This window comes from Saccostrea echinata, unplaced genomic scaffold (genome assembly GCF_033153115.1).
Source record: "Saccostrea echinata isolate AGI-Se365-2 ecotype Australia unplaced genomic scaffold, CSIRO_AGI_Sech_v1 ptg000054l, whole genome shotgun sequence".
In the NCBI taxonomy this organism is placed as follows: domain Eukaryota; kingdom Metazoa; phylum Mollusca; class Bivalvia; order Ostreida; family Ostreidae; genus Saccostrea; species Saccostrea echinata.
Genome location: NW_026889803.1, coordinates 58,494,961 through 58,512,734, shown reverse-complemented (window position 1 = coordinate 58,512,734; position 17,774 = coordinate 58,494,961). Strand labels below are relative to the sequence as shown.

General features: G+C 32.9%; 1 long non-coding RNA gene across 1 annotated transcript; it reads right to left on the bottom strand.

The window, feature by feature from the left end:
• Positions 1-477: 477 nt before the first annotated feature.
• LOC133206290 (uncharacterized) lies at positions 478-16,821 on the bottom strand. The gene is made up of 4 exons (XR_009723735.1): positions 16,716-16,821; positions 15,243-15,342; positions 6,817-6,901; positions 478-915 (listed from the first exon to the last, which is right to left on the bottom strand). It is a non-coding gene; the product is annotated as an uncharacterized LOC133206290 (long non-coding RNA).
• Between the last annotated feature and the right edge of the window lie 953 nt (positions 16,822-17,774).

The following is a 17,774-nucleotide window of genomic DNA, read 5'->3' as shown; positions in this document are numbered from 1 at the left end:
AAGGTCAAATGAAATGTCAAGGTCAAAAATGTTGATACAGTCGAATACTTTACATCAGTCTGTATCAGCATATGAAGTTTGACACTAATTTAGGAAAAGTGAGGTGAAGGTCAAAGGAAAGATCAAGATCAAAAAATGTTGATGTAGTTAAATAGCTCTCATCAGTATGTATCAGCAAACGAAGTTTGATTTCGCTATCCTGAATGGTTTCTTTAAAACTGAGCTAAACACTTATTTAAGATAAGTATGGTCAAGGTCAAAGGAAAGGTCAAGGTAAAAAAATGTTGATTCAGTATGTATCAGCATATGAAGTTTGATTACACTATCTTGAATGGTTTCTTTAAAACTGAGCTAAACACTAATTTAAGAAAAGTGAGGTCAAAGTTAAAGGAACGGTCAAGGTAAAAAAAATGTTGATGAAATTGAATACCTCTCATCAATATGTATCAGCATATGAAGATTGATAAAAATATCTTGAATAGTGTCTTTGAAACTTAGTTTTGAACTGAGCTAAAAGCAAAGCGGAATGGAAGGACAGACAGAAGGTTGGAAGGATGGAAGACGGACATGATAAACTCTATATGCCCCAGCCATATTCATGGCAGGGTAGAAAAATTTCTAGTGTACTGAAATTCAAAACTTCAGTAATTGATAATTTGTTTTTTTTTTTAATTTAAATTCTATATCAAAAAACATATACAAACTTTTTTGATAATTTATTCTATTCAAAGCAATAAGAAATGCATCTGTCTGCACTGCTTAAAATTGATAAGAAGGTTATGACATAACTAAAATAATGACCATGTCCACATTAAAAAAAAATATAATGAGTGACAATTCACTTCACCTTTTCTTTAGATTCATTCCATTGACTTTTCTTTCTTTAAAAAATTGTGCTTGTGTACTACTCCATCTCTAAAAAATAACATACAAATGAAAGTTTATGACACTCAATGAACTCTCTCATCCCTTCCTTTACTGTTCAAGAAAAAAAAATGCATACCACAAGCATAGTTTAAACATGTAACTAGACTTTATGATATTTTCATACATAATGTCACCAACTTTATAAAGAATTGTGAATGCATTTCAAAAGTGAGCACATGTGAATTGAATTAAAAGTACCAGTATTTGCAAGTATTGCGAGTATCTCGCAGTTATCTAACTTACAACCGCTCTTTAGCATGGGAGTCAAGGAAGCTCTAAATCTCACAAGATTTCTGGGGCATAACATTACAGTGGTGACAATGGAATGATTCGAACAATCATTATGCCGAAACTACAATGTATTGCCAAGAGTTGAACTCCAAATAGTAGATTGTCAAATAAGGAAAGTTTAGAGTATTTTATCAACTTTCAAAAGTAACGATTTTCATTTAGAATTTAATAAGAAAAGTCCGCTTAGTAAAAAGTATCATAAAAAAATGTAACATATAGGACTAGCTCCTCTCAAAAATTTATAAGGCTGGTTCAGCGCATGTTTAGCAAGATATTTCTCTAGGATTTCTTTCTTATCAGTCCTTATAAATTCCACAATGATCGATCATGTATTCCATTCAATAGTACACTGCCCCCATCCAACAGATGTTTCCTACCTCCATGAAAGAGTTCGGCTAATTTAAGTAATCGCGATATCAAGTATTGTTGTTTATCCTTAAACGTGTGTCAATAAAAAAAATATTTCGAACAGATCAATGCTTAAGTTTTGAGATTATCACCCTTGGTTTGCTTTTTTGTTTTTTGTATGGATGAGAGATTTGTTTATTGACAGCTGCTTTTTCATTAAAAGTGGAACTCAAAAATTAACTTATCTTGTCATTGGTCATTTGCAAAATTATTTGTAAAAAACACTGATTGTACACACAAGTACTCTGAAGTTGATATTAAAAAGATTCTTGAGTTTCTGATTGACAATATCTCTGTGATTTTTAGAGACAAGGTCTTCCAAAAATCTCTTGGAATTTCCATAGGTACCAATTGTGCTCCGTTATTATCAAACCTATTTTTGTATTCATACAAAGCAGAATTTATTTAAAATCTTATACATGAGAAGAAGAAAATACATGCTGTCACCTTTAACATTTAGATATATTGACGAAGTACCATATTGTCACGTGTAAAGGCGTAGTCTTGTTATAGACACACCCCCAAAATTGGGGGGAAAATCCTGAGAAAAATGCAGTTCCTATGGATAAAACGCTACCCCAAAAATGCGGATGTATCTCTTATTTTCACAGCACAACTATTCCAAAGAAAAAGTTTAAAATGTTAAATATTCGTATTATTTCAAAAACGAAAGTAGGATACAACTTTTAATTTTCTTGGAAAATTCAGTTTACATATAAGCTTTATTTATAAGTATTTAAGTATAGTCTGTATTTTAATTGTTATGGTATAAATTAAAAATTAAGTCCCTTATTTTTTTTTCCCTATAACCCTAAGCATTTTACGATATTGTGCTGAAAATGCATTCCAAGCAGGTGTCTGTGTGTACGTAAACAAATCATCCCAAGTGTAATTAATGTCACACTTATGTATACAAGTGATACCAGGTAATTAAAAAGGTGTGTAAAATATTTATCATTAAATAAACTTTACTGATAACAAGTGTATTGTTTAAAATGGCAGTTGTTTCGAAACCAAATGGCCGGAAATTGTTATATAAACAAATATGACCTACATTAGGGTCGAGAGGAGTTAAATTTGGCAGTGATGATATCCAAGTTAGAAAAAGATAATTTATTTTAAATATACATATATATATATATATATATATATTTAATTTTGAATAATATCATTTTAATGGATATATCTTTTTATATTTCTGTTTGTTGATTTATTTACCAGCAATCTGTCATACGTGACTATCATTCAAGAATTGGGGAATATGTAATAAACTTACAATGTGATAACAGTGAAAATCACTCATAAGAGTTAAGAAAAAATGTCCAGAAAAAGGGGTTGAATTTAGTTCCTATGCAATGCACGCATCCACACTTTTGAACAATTTTTCTGAAAAAAAAGTGTGTCCAATACACGTGACTTTACGGTATTAATTATTTCCATTCATATTTCAACACAATTATCCCAATGATCTTGATAATTTAAAGATACCACAGAGTCCAGGGATCAACATTAACTGTTGTCCAATTGCCCGGGGCAAGTAAATTCCCAGTTAAGGCAAGTGAAAATGCCAATGTACTTGTCCGATTGGGCAAGTGAATATTTCAGATAAAAAAAAATTTTTTTTCATATCTTGCAATAGTTTTAAACAAAACAATAACACTTTCTGCCAAGAACATATCAAAAATAGTTTCTTAAACAAGAATAGTTTGTTTTTTCACTCAGAGAACACCAGTTATTCTCGGCAAATGATGTATTCTTATCAGGATATGTGTGTTTCAAAACATAACAACTGTTTTCCTTTAGTGTGGCCTCAGTTTTCCAGAGAAAAAAAATCAAAATAATATATATATATATATATATATATTTAAAATATGAATTTTATTTTAAAGAAAATATATACTGCTGCATGGCAGTGCAAGTTTTCAGGATAAATGAAAGGACAGTGGTATACATGTACATAATTTACAATTGTAGGATAACTGACACATCAACATTTTTTCTGGCCGTTAACTTGCCAATAGAAAGTACTTTATTGCAAATAAATTAAATTACCCAAATTTTCTTCTTTCTAAGGTTTGGGCAACCAAGTTTTGCATTTGGACAAGTCAAAATTTGTTGTCTCAAAGGACAAGTGAATATGAAAGTTAATGTCTATCCCTGGAGTCCGACACATCTGTTTCATATTTTGATAATTTACTATAAAAAGAGGTTAATGGTAACCTAACAACAAACTATGACTAACTTTTCAATCATCAACTTCCCTTACTTATGCAGCAATATACCCTCATCACCTGCATACAGGGTTCATATCTCTTTGTTGATTCGATACGCAAGAGCATGCTCTACCTATGAACAATTTCTAAAACAAAGTAAGTTACTGACAAACAAGTTGATGAAACAAGAATATCATCAGTCTTGTTTAAAGTCATCATTACAAAAGTTATATGGTCGATACAATGACCTTGTTGCTTGTCAGAAAATACAATCTGTCATTATGTCAAGTGCTGATTGACGTTTTAAATCTAATTTTCAGGCCATTATTTACACACTGAATTGCCTACGGATTTTTCTAATTTTTCCCGGATCATGCCAGGAAGCACATGGCGGGTGTGACCGGTCAGCAGAGGATGGTCACTCCTCCATGGTACCTGATCCCACCTCTGATGTTTTAGAGGTCCCTATTGTTCTGCTCCTGAATTGTATTGTTTGAACGAACTTTTGAGCTTTAATACTGTTTGTTATTTCCATATATTTCATAAACCTGCTAGTAGGACATGTTCAATATACTGGTCTACAACTGTTTATTTGGATGCACTAATCAGCTCAAAATTTAAATAATAAATACCAAAAATATAAGAGGAAAAAACACATACTGGAAAAATCTTAATAATACGAAGAAAGAAAAATGGATCTCTAATATATAGGCAACTGATCACTGCACGTCAGGATTCTAAATGAAACACTGACTCTTTCCCCTCGTAATAATTTTAAAGATTCCACTATTTTTTTTAGAATAAATTTGTACAATCTAGGAAGTGTCTTCTCTCAAAGGGATTGATGATTCATTTGTTTTCAATCATCCTAATTAAAACTAGATTTTATAAAACGAAATATGGAGACAATGAACAGTATTTAAGCTCAAAAGTCCATTCAAATTATGATTTGAGCAGTGCAACCTCTACCTCAAAAACATCCGAGGTGGGATCAGGTGCCATAGAGGAGTGAGTATCCACTGCTGACTGGTCACTCCTGCTGGCAGACTCCAGATGATTCTGCCACCTTCATCAAACCTTGGCTGTAACTGTAGGTAACTTGATATGTGTCTCCACCTATCATTAGTGATACAACTGCCTGTTTACTGCTTAGAGAAAAGTAACACTTAGAAAAGGATAATAAACAAGAATCTGATATACCATGAAAATCCTTAAGAGCAGTAAGGAAACACTTGGAACATTACTTTCCAAGAAACATGCATTTAATATTACATGTACATAATCAATTTATAAAATTTTAATTAGGGATGGAAATAAATAATATCCAAACATGAAACAGATGTGTCAGACTCTGTGGTATCTTTTATTTCAAGCTCACTGGGGTATATATCAGGGTTGGTCGGGAAATACCAGTGGTGGTAATTACCAGTGGTAAATACCGGTATTTCCCGTCCCGGGAAATACTACAAATTTTGTCTAAACTGGGAAATATTGGGAAATACAAAGTTAAAGATTTTTATTTCTTTAATTCTTTCAATCTTATACAAAATTCAAAAATAAAATTAACATAAAAACAGAAGATGAATAATATTGAATATGTCTCAAATTGCAATTTAACATATTCAGAATGTATCACTACTCAAGGTCCCATACCCATAAGCATTCTGAAACATTTCCCTGGCTGTGTGAAACTTAAGTTTTCCAAGTCAAGTTTCTTTTCAGTTTTGTAAAATTATTAAGTTTATTAATTATAAATCCAAGAACAAAACAAACTCATTTCAATCCTTCTTTAAACACTGGAGTTATTACAATCAATCATGTTGTTTTAACAAATTGCTCTTGACAGTTTTGTGCTCCTGTTTTGAGAGATAATTACCTTGAGTAGAACTGAAAGGCTTCTTCTTAGGTTTGATATTATTATCCATTTCTGTACTGTATCTATTTGTATCATATTGTACATGTACAGACTGATAAGCTCCAAAGCTTAAAGTAACAATAATGAAGAAAGAAGATATTTATACCATACTCTACAATTAAGAATTTCCTAGATCCCTTTTTAGTTACTTAAAAAACCCAATTGGGATCTTTGGGTTCATTTTATGGACCTTTATAGACTACAACTGACTAAAGCATCAAACAAATGACACTCATGACTGGTATATGAATAAACTGTTTTATAATTATACAAATGAATTACTTGGAATTTTTTTTTAAATCAGGGACAGTGATACCAGGTAGATATCTTAGCCAATAAGATGTCAATATGAATGAAATATGTAGCTATTTCTTATTTCCCAGTATTTCCCGAGAAATACCAGTAATTCCCGGTAATTACCAGTATTTCCCACCGTCCTGGGAAATATGAGTATTTCCCAGTTTTTTGCCAACCCTGGTATATATAGAGTTGACATATGAATGGAAATAACTATTGTTAATTGATAATACATCATCGATATATCTCACGAGTTCAAGACCACAGCAAGTGTTTTCTTCTTCTCATGTGTAAGATTTTGAATAAATTCTGCTTCATATGAATATAAAAAGAGGTCTGCTAGCCTAATAACAGGTTGCAATTGGTACCCATGGGAATTCTGACAGATTATTGGAAGACCTGGTCTCCAAAAACTACATATATATTGTTAATCAGAGACTCAAGCATCCAAAAACCTGTATTACTAAAGTATAGCTCAATATGATCACCAAAATCATCATTGCTTGACATAATATGCATGTATAATCTTTCTTTAATATTAAATACATTTTAAAAGGCCCTAATTAAGCCATCATTCTGACATTTATTTATGCATGATTGTGTATACTTTATCAACAATCTCTGCCACTTTCACACTGATATGGCTACTTTCTGTGTTTCTCTTGTTGGAGAGATATAATCTCCAAACTTGTGTATTGAGTATAATAACTTTCATCCTTTTCATATTGGCCTAGGTGAAAACAGATAATACTACAGGTCACTTACTCAGAAGGATTACTTGATTTTGTTGATAATGTTGATTGATGGTAGTCTGCACAGTAGCGCTAGCAGTTTCTTTTTTACCATTTCACTGTGAAAAAAAAATGTGGAACTTATTAAATATTAAAAATATTTACCACTACATTAGCATTGGTGATATGGTCATTGCTCTTTTTTGTAACAAATCAATTAAACACTGTACCTTTATATAGTACGAATTATACTGCATGTACTTTCAATCAATCTATTTAAAAAACATCAGATTAATTACGAATAGGTTCTTGAATTTTTAGTTTCTGTTGAATTGCGCTGAAATTACGAGAAAAACTTAATTTTGAACAAGCATTTATATGTACAGTATTGTACTTCAAGGGCGTCGGCAAAGGGTAGGCAGGGGCAGCGATCGCCGCCCCAATAATTTTGAAAAAAAAAAAAACCAACAGCAACAACAAAATAAAAATAAATGAAAAATATAGAATTTCATTGGAGCGGCAGAATGTGAAAGCTATTGTTTACGAAGACGCAAGTACATATACCTATACCTGGGGCGTGTAAACAATAGGCAGGGTATCCATCGCTCCACGTGCTGGTTTGCTACAAATTCTTCATCAGACCCACAGCTTTAGCAATGTTTTGAGAAATTGTATTTCTTTGGGGCGGAGATGGGGGTTCTCTACATTTCCTTATTTTTTGTTCTTTTCAAAAACGGGAATCTGCCCGAGTTCGACCTTACAGCAACAAACCGTGTGTGTTGAAGGGGTAGGGAGTCTTTTTTAAGCAAAAAAAAACTATTCTCAGAAAAAAAAGTGTTGAAAGTAGAAAAAAGTATTCCCCCTTCCCCCGCGTATAACAGGCATGTTCATTGTCTATTAGAATCAATCATGTCAATTGGTCGATCGATGTTTGGAAATCTTTGATGAATCACTAAACAATTATCAAATAATATTACAAAGTATGATCGTATGAATTAAAGGAAAATACTAAAATACTGGGCAAAATTATTATTTAAAACAACTTCACTTGATTTTTCTATAATGTCGTACATACATGTATTTCTGCATTTCAAAAATAGAAGGGGTTAAGAGGTATTAATCAGCCTGTTCATTTTAAATTGCATTCTTTCGGCAAGAAACAAATATTATACAGTCATAGAAAAATATCTTTATCTCTTCATAAAGCCTATGTTTAAGGTGACCGTCGCGCTTAAGTTTCGGAGAAATTGCTGTTTCGAGGGGGAAAAAATCCTTTTTAAGAATTTTCCGGTTTTGTTTCATTTATAGTAACTTAAAACTGAGGTCCTTATAGGTCTGGAATTAACAATATTTCGTTATTAAGTATATTTGGCCTGAGATTCTCTTATGAACTTACAGCTTTTATATGTATATATTTATGACAAGAAATGTGAATAAAAACAAATAAAACATTTTTATTTATTTATTTTGTATGTTTAATAATTGTTCTTTTTGAATCAGAAAATACCTTTAGGCTATTGACTTAATAGGAAAAATATCAAGATTTTGGCTGAAAATTTAAGTAGTTTAAGTCACAACAAGTTAGTTAGGACCCCCACCCCCAGATTTTTTCGATCCACTTCGCCTCCCCAATGTCAAATACTTGCCGACACCCCTGTACTTGCATACTTAAATACCTACTACAATTAAGATTAAACAAGCATTCTTAAAGTATTGCATTAGCAATACTAGTCCCCTACCAGCAAGTGTAATCTGGTTCCCACTAAAAATTGAATTGCCACAATTCCATTAAAAATCATTGATTCAGAAGCATAACAAAATGCAAACTTGAACTGTAACTCATCAAGATACACTTACATACCAAAACTCAGCTCAAAATCTGCAAGCGTTTAGAAAAAAGTGCAGAAAACAAATGAGACAGACTGAAAGAGGGACAGACAGACAGATGGACAGACTCAGAGGAAACCTATAATTCCCTCTGGTTTCACTGGTAGGGGACTAATAAAAAAAGTGGGAAAAAGCCACCCTGTTAAGCCCTACTTTCGTCTCCCATGGTGAGCAGTGGAAAAAGGTCTTATGCTTGGATATGTTGTACATGTACTTTGTATCAATCTGTACATGCATAATCCATTGGCTAATGAAAGAGGCAATGTATTCGTAATGTAAACTTTTAAATGTAGTGGTAATGTGTACATTTTTTGCAGCGGTAATGAGTATGTAGCGGTAAATAATTACCATTTTGAAAATGTAGCGGTAATCATGGTAATGATATTCACCTGGATAAAGAAATGGTCTATCTATTCCAATCACATTTTTTACAAGATATGGCACTTCTTATTTGCTGTACATATAATTGTTTTCATTTTCACAGGACTCGATCTAACACTGCTTTTTGGGAATGGGGCTGGGCTGTAAAGATTGGGAAAATAAAGACCTTTTAGGAAATTTTGGAATATCCATTATACGTACTTTAAAATCATATATATTGGGTTTCCGGTCTTTGCTATCAACTAAATTTGTTTTATAAAACAGAGGAATATGAATAGCAAGTTAAGTTATTAAGTATATATCCAGCTATATTTTCTTTAATTTTTGGGAGAAATGACTATTGGGAAAATTAACACATTAATTGGGAAAAAAGGTACCTTTTTTGAATTGAGAGTGAGGCCCTTGAACGACCCCAATTATAGAGAATTGAGAGCCCTGTTTCATATTTGAGAGGTCGATTTATAACCTTCGTTCTTCATTTTTTTAAGCTTTGGGTGTGTGTTGATTACAACATATCAAAGTTGTCAAGTGACTTATCTTAAAGTTATTGTCAAAGAAATTTCAAGTCTGTTAAAATCTTAATGTTTTATTAAATAACTTGTGCCCTGTAGGAAATAAGATTTTGTAGCAAATAATCTTTACAACCGAGCTGCAATTTTCCCCAAGTTATCAGGCTGAAAAAGGGGATGCATACTTAAACCAATGCATATTATATTCGGCAAGATATGGTAACTGCTTGATTGTCACATTTCAGTTTGAAACATGTTACAAGTTTTATTTCAAAAAATGAAAATATTATTGAAAAAGTAAATACAAATACTCATTGACAAAAACTATCTACTAGGGATGGCAATTTCTAACCGATTACTCGGTCGGAACGATGGCAATCGGTTAGAAAATCTGCAATCGATTAGTTGGAAAAAAATTATAATATATGTAAAACTGAAAGCAATGTACTAAAATTCATTTTCAAAATAGAAATTCCTATCTAAATGTTTAATTTAGCATTTTCATTTATTTATTTAGGCTGATTGGGAGGTCATTATGGCTCTCCAGATTAAAATTGCAGGGTAATTGGTCAGTCTGAGATATGTTAATTACTGTTAAAACATCATGTCGTTACCCCGACTGTCCTCTAATTCTTGAATGATAATAATCACCGTTGAGCACCGTGAATTGGTGTGTGTATCTTTTGCAGTTATCTATCACATTAAATTATTATACAAACATTGTAAATTAAGTGATACATTTTATACTTAGTTTTGATTATGGTGATAATGAAGAATGAACTTGTGTGACATCCGCTCTGGAAAATTATCCACAATATTTCAGGCATGGTTCATGGTTTTCTGAATTTTTTCTTGTCTATTGAAAAAAATATGCGCGTAGTTTTATGATCAAGACTAAAGACAAATAGAATGATTTTGACCTCTAACATCTTTTTTTTAAGACTTCTTGTGCATAGGAATAGAGCTACTTGAACAAGAGGCCCATGGGCCACATTGCTCACCTGAGCACACTGGCTAGACTAAGGCACAAATCAGTTCAGTAATGAAAGGGGGGGTGGGGGCTTGAATTTTAAACTACCTGATGATGCTTTCATGTCAATATAACAAATGAATTTGTTGTACTTGAGAAGATTTTAAAAGAATTTTCCCATTTATTCCTTTGTAAAAATTTGATCCCCCATTGTAGCTCCTCCCTATCTCAGGGGTCATCATTTGAACAAACTTGAATCTACATTACCCGAGGATGCTTCCATATCAATAAGACTAACATAGCTTTTCTGTTCTTGAGAAGAAATTTTTTTTTCTATATGTTCTTATGTAAAACTTTCGATCCCCCATTGGGCCCCACCCTACCCCCGGGGGTCATCATTTGAACAAAATTGAATCTACACTACTTGAGGATGCTTCCATATAAATTTGACTCATCATGGCTTTGCTGTTCTTGAGAAGAAGATTTTTCCTATATATTTCTATGTAAAACTTTGATCCTCCATTGTGGCCCCGCCCTACCCCCGGGAGCCATGATTTGAACAAAATTGAATCTACACTTCCTGAGGATGCTTCCATATAAATATGACTCTTCATGGCTCTATTGTTCTTGAAAAGAAGATTTTTAAAGATTTTTCCTATATATTTCTAAGTAAAATTTGGATCCTCCATTGTGGCCCCGCCCTACCCCGGGGGGTCATGATTTGAACAAACTTGAATCTACACTACCTGAGGATGCTTCCGTATAAATATGACTCTTCATGGCTTTACTGTTCTTGAGAAGAAGATTTTTAAAGATTTTTCCTATATATTTCTATGTAAAATTTTGATCCTCCATTGTGGCCCCGCCCTACCCCCGGGGGTCATGATTTGAACAAAATTGAATCTACACTTCCTGAGGATGCTTCCATATAAATATGACTCTTCATGGCTTTACTGTTCTTGAAAAGAAGATTTTTAAAGATTTTTCCTATATATTTCTATGTAAAACTTTGATCCTCCATTGTGGCCCCGCCCTACCCCCGGGGGTCATCATTTGAACAAACTTGAATCTACACTACCTGAGGATGCTTCCATAAAAATATGACTCTTCATGGCTTTACTGTTCTTGAAAAGAAGATTTTTAAAGATTTTTCCTATATATTTCTATGTAAAACTTTGATCCTCCATTGTGGCCCCACCCTACCCCCGGGGGTCATGATTTGAACAAACTTGAATCTACACTACCTGGGGATGCTTCCATGTGAGTTTCATCTTTCCTGGCCCTGTGGTTCTTGAGAAGAAGATTTTTTAAAGATGCTATTCATTTTTCACTAATTCTTAATTATCTCCCCTTGAAAGAGGGCATGGCCCTTCATTTGAACAAACTTGAATCCCCTTTACCCAAGGATGCTTTGTGGCAAGTTTGGTTGAAATTGGCCCAGTGGTTCTGGAGAAGAAGTCGAAAATGTGAAAAGTTTACAGACAGACGGACAGACGGACTACAGACAAAATGTGATCAGAAAAGCTCACTTGAGCTTTCAGCTCAGGTGAGCTAAAAAAGTCAAGAAAATGACATTGTGTAGTTTGATACGATTAACCGGTTAATCGGTCGGAACGTTTTGTGGTTAACCGATTTGCAATTCTGTATACGATTGCCATCCCTACTATCTACTAAGTGTTTAGTATGTAAATTGTAACTGGTTATAAAACTGGTTATGAAAATTTGAACTGGTTATGATCTTTCTCAATAGTTAATAAACCAGTTAATCATTGCCATCCTTATTTTAAAGATACTTTGTGACAAGTTTGATTTAAACTGGTCCAGTAGTTCTTGAGAAGAAGTTGAAAAATGTGAAAAGTTTATGCATGACCCAAGCCCTTGCTCATGCAAAAACATACAAAAACAGATAGAAATATGTTACCACGGTTACCTAAGTAATTAAGTTAACTTATATCAAACCACACATTGTCATATAAATAAGACTAAGAGTAAGTGCTTTTCAAGGGTCCAGATCAGCATTCAATCAGTATCAAAGTATCATGGTCTTTAGAGTTTTGTATATGCCTTTTGTCTTCAATGGTAACCTGTACTTATATACTTAAATATGGCCATTGAGGAGACCACTTATAATTAGGCATAAAGTAGACCAGTGAGAAAAATTGAGTAAATTGAATTAACCCTTGATATCAAGTATATACTGTATAAATAAATATACCATTCTAATGATCTTATTCACTATATGCATCAATACCCTGTATTATATTATGCTGCATATCAAATTAAAACTTATTTATTGTATCACAACTGAAGTGTTGCTGGACTGAAAGACATAAAGATGGACAATATGTGAATCCTATAGAGCTTTATCATTTCATGCAGGCTCTAATTAACATTCAATCAGTGATAAAGTACCTTGCACTTAGATATTTATATTTACCTTTGTCTGCTATAGCAACCTGTACTTATACATATGTTATACTTAAATATAGCCATTGAGGAGACCACTTATAATCGGGCATAAAGTAGACCACTAAGAAAAATTGTTGATATCAAGCATATACAGTATATAAATACACCATTCTAATGATCTCATTTACTGTATGCATCAATACCGTGTATAGTATTACACTGCATAAATTAAAACTTGTTTATTGTGTCACAACTGAAGTGTTAATTGCTGGCTGAAAGACTTAAAGATGGACAATGTGAATCCTATATAGCTTTAACATTTCATGCAGGCCCTAATTAACATTCAATCAGTGATAAAGTACCTTGCACTTAAGATTTTTATATTTACCTTTTGTCTGCTATAGAAACCTAGTTCTTATACTTAAATATGGCCATTAAGGAAATTGCTGATAATTGGGCATAAAGTAAACCACATAGAAAAAATTAATATACTTAATGGGAAAATTTTATTGTACTCACTGTTAATAGCAAGTACATTTGCATGTATTATAGATATATACAGTGGATAAATTCCAGGAAAAATTCAACCCTTGAAGATAAGTGTGAAAAAGTCATTTCTTGAAAAATTACCTTCTGGATAAATGAGTCATTTTTCAAAGAACTATTACGTTTTGTAGTAGAAATCGACCGTCCGGATGCGGAACACGAATTTCTGGATTAATGAGACAGAATGACATGGAAAAAATCTATTCCCGAAAAATAGCATCTGGAAGGCAGGGATGGGGTCAATTACTTTAAAAAGTAATTAATTAAATTACAATTACTTTGACTTTTTCTTCAATTAAATTACAATTAAATTACAGGCTTTCTAAGACATGTAATTAATTAAATTACAATTACTTTGCAAAAGTAATTAATTAAATTACAAATTACATTTTTAATTTTTTTGAAAATTTTTATAATCCTTTTCAATGAATATACAGAACATCATTTATTTGTATATAAGCTCAGCCTCTGCACAAAAAGTACAAGAAATAATATGCTATAGGCATTGTGTATCATTGTGGTTTAATTTATAACATTTATTTACAAAACAATAAGAATCTCTTAATGAACTATCCGCGATCAGTTTGATGCAGTTTCCACCACACAAAACCTACATGTACACAAATTGCATGGCTTATGATATTAGATTAAAAGTGAGTATTTTAATAGAGTAAAATGAGTCGCATCTGTAACCCCTCAAATTAAATATTTCCTTTGAAGGTAACCTGAACATCTTAAATTGCTATTTATGTTGAACAATTTTACTTCATAAATCAGAATTCAGATAGAAAATTCATTCATAAAAATCTGTTTAGATGTTAAAATAATTATCAAATTGAAAGTTTTTCTTTTCTAAAGCTAGCGGAGCATTTTAAACTGAAATAATTATCTCCATTGGCTTTGTCTTCTAAATCATGTAATGAATATCTCTTTAGAGGAGTTGATTTGTTTTGATTGCAATTTAAAGCTGTGATCTGGAGGGCAAGTATCTCTTCCCAACAAGAGAGAACTCTAACTTAATTAATGACACACACCTTCTTTTTCTTTATTATTGATCAAACAACTAAAATTGAAATACATGTACATGTATAACAAATGTGTGTTTCATAGCTGAATAGACCTAAGAAGGGTGGTTCAAAATTCATATTTATAAACATAGAACAAAAAGTGTTCGGATAAACATGGCGCCACTGCATATACCATAAATGACTATGACCTATGGTACATACTGTCAGAGAAAAACAATCAATTAAAGCTGAACACATCTCATAAATAGGCATACACCATATTCAATTATGTATCATCTACTATATCAGCACCGGGGTATACTCTTCGCATTTGTTACACCTGACTGCTTTATTGTCACAGGTATCGGAGTGGAATGGTGACACATGCTCATGCTGGTTATCTTGCATTGCCTTTGTTTATTTATTTTATTGCAGTTACGTGTACTTGTGTATGTTTGTATACTGCACTGACCTGTGCAACTGTTGTAAGTTTCATTGGCATCTTTCTCTCCTGCCATGAAAGAAGTACACAGCAATTTTTTGTTGCTACCAAGAGCTATGTAGCATACTTCAGTCTGTCTATACAGACAGGTGACAACAGATTACACTGAACAGTGATTAAGTGAGTGGCTTATATAGGGACCCTACAATATAGCATGAATAAAGGAATATTGTGGAAAAATTCCTTTTACACAGTGTGTTCAGAGTTAAAATCACTAACTTTAAAGCAAACTAATGGAATATTACATACCTTTTCCCATAATTCACTTCAAATTCCTACTCATCATGTACAGCTACTTCAGAATCTCACATGTATACATTCTTTGACTTTTCTTTAGGAACATTATTTCCTACAATGTACAATCACATTTTAAACATTCAAATATTACTTCCAATTGAACATAATTGGTAGTTCACAAGCTAGAAAGCCCACTCAGTAGTTGGATTGATTGTTTAATTGTATGTCATTTTACATCCTGTTTATTAATAAGAATTTTTCACTAAAATAGAGACGTCACCATATAATGGTCAGCAATCTTTTCAACAGTTTTTTCTAAAGAGATTTCAGGCTGTCTTTACTGCAATTGTCAGTCTACATTACCACCCATTGTGGTATACTGATCCTGATTTGTTTTCAAAGGATTTAAGTTTTAGTTTGTGTGATAACTGGATATCAAAAAGTTTCAAAGTAGAGTGTCATGAGCTCATCAATGCTAATTATCAAAACACTACTTCTAGAAAATCAAAACATTTAAGTTAAATTAACCATTCAAAGTATTTTTTGAAAAGTAAAACAAAGGTCAAGGTCAAGTGAACTGTAATGCTGGTATTTTTCATTATAATTTATGAAAAATTGTGCACATAGCATAGCATAGACTTACCTCTTTTAAATTATCAAAAATATGCTGGATATTGGCACTTCAAACTTTTTTATAAGTAGGTCAAAGGTAAGTTCAAGGGTCACAAGATTGGCAACCATGGTATTTAAAAAAGTCATAGTGCCAAGCAAAATATTAACCAAATATCAAAAACAATTAAACCTCTTACAATTCTCGAGATATAAGGTGTGACAGATGGACAGACAGACAGATGCCAGGTAAATTGATCCCTAGGTGTTACACTGGTGTGCAGTCGACTCACAAAAAATGTTCTAGTGACTTATTTATCATTGGAATGACTAGTAAACACCAAACTGAACTTAACCTGCTTAAGTGAGCCCAGTACAGAGCAACAAGTGCTGTGAACAGCGAGTGAAGTGTGATCGATTGATTGAGTGTTGTTTTATGTCCCATTCGAGAATTATTTCACTCATAAAGAGTGAAGGGTTAAATAATTACAATAAAATGTAAGGAGGCAAGTCTGCCTCACCATAACCTGGTTCTTTGTGGCCCTATTTTTAACCTTCATACCCATCTCCACTGGGAATTCATTTCCTCCCCCCCCCCTCCCGCAACAATCAAGTCATGACTCCATAAGCAGCCAAAGGCTGTAATGGGCAACTAGTTCATTAACAGCTAGGGCTATCAGGAATTCAAAGTCACTGAAGTTCTTTTGGTTTTTATGATACTATCAAACTATCAGTCTATCACTGAGTATCTGCATGCTTTAAAAGTTAGTATTTACTGGTACCCCTGATTTGCTTTAATTAAAGCTTTTGTGTCTATTTTCTGCTAACAAATTAATTTTACAGTTTATAACTAATAAAGCAGCAAATATACCTTACCCCATGTTGCAGATTCTCTTCATCCAAGTAATTGATGTACATTGTACTTAATCTCTTCATCTGTTCATCTGGATCCTTTCACTGCATTCAGACAGTACCAGTAACTGTTATAAATGGATATATAACATTTTTGAAGAAGTTTTCCCATTATATCACAAATATGATATTTTTATCCATATGCCCTGAAAAACTGCTGAATCACGCCGGATATAGTTATATTACACCGGAAACAGTTATGTTGCCCTCCTGAACACCGTTATATTCCCTCGCGTGTAATCATTCTGCATATTAATTAAATCGGGTTCGAAATTCACAGAGGCAGTTGCTAAGCAAACGTAAACAGTTCCGCGAAAATGAAAATGTCTGGAAAACGTCTACGTTTTTTTTTTTTTTGTTCATTTAAATTCAGAGGAACTAGATAGTTTGATTGAGGAGAAAAATTCCGTAAATACAACAAAAGTTATAAGCACAAGTGTCAGCGTGCTGAAAACATTCTGCAATGAAACAAGACGGAATATTTCGGAATTATTTATAGAGGAAGAGAAATCAGCCTTCATAACTTTCAGCTGTCCCCCGTTATCATTTTAACAACAATAGTGTTAATGTTCCTTAGCATTATTATCGAAACAATTGGTACCCACCAATCAACTACATGTATTTAAAAAACAATTTGTATGTTTTTTCCAGATATTTACACAGGTTCATAGTCTTCAATACATATGTCCGATTTTGGTTTTTTAAAAATGTTATATACCATATATTACATGATTTCTCGGGCAACAATACCAGAATATTTGCCCCTCGGTAACAGGAAAGCCATGGAGTGTTATGTCGCCCTCTGCCTTCGGCATCGGGCGACATAACACTCCAGGGCTTTCCTGTCACCTCGGGGGCAAATATTCTGGTATGTTGCCCTCGAAGCCATGTAATATATGTATAATATAACATTTTTGAAGAAGTTTTCCCATTATATCACAAATATGATATTTTTATCCATATGCCCTGAAAAACTGCTGAATCACGCCGGATATAGTTATATTACACCGGAAACAGTTATGT